The following is a 636-nucleotide window of genomic DNA, read 5'->3' on the forward strand; positions in this document are numbered from 1 at the left end:
AGACTAACATGACTTCCGGGCCGACGCAGATCGCCACAGCGCTAACGTGGTTTTTGACCTGCGTCGGGGATGTGGCGAACTCTTCACTTCCGTCACGCTGTAACGTCGCAGTATGGCAGTCTCCATAGACTCATTGGATGGCGAGAGAGGTCAGGCAGTACACACAAGCAGTACAACACGCACACACAGGAGAGAGGGCAGGCAGTACACACAAGCAGTTCAACACACGCACACACTGGAGAGAGGGCAGGCAGTACAACACACGCACACACAGGAGAGAGGGCAGGCAGTACACGCAGGAGAGAGGGCAGGCAGTACAACACACACACACAGGAGAGAGGGCAGGCAGTACACTCACAAGCAGTAGACACATGGCAGTACAACACACGCACACACAGGAGAGAGGGCAGGCAGTACACACATGGCAGTACAACACACGCACACACAGGAGAGAGGGCAGGCAGTACACAAGCAGTACAACACACGCACACACAGGAGAGAGGGCAGGCAGTACACACATGGCAGTACAACACACGCACACACAGGAGAGAGGGCAGGCAGTACACACACAGGAGAGAGGGCAGGCAGTACACTCACAAGCAGTACACACATGGCAGTACAACACACGCACACACA

The sequence above is a fragment of the Hyperolius riggenbachi genome, chromosome 3, assembly GCF_040937935.1.
Source record: "Hyperolius riggenbachi isolate aHypRig1 chromosome 3, aHypRig1.pri, whole genome shotgun sequence".
NCBI lineage: Eukaryota > Metazoa > Chordata > Amphibia > Anura > Hyperoliidae > Hyperolius > Hyperolius riggenbachi.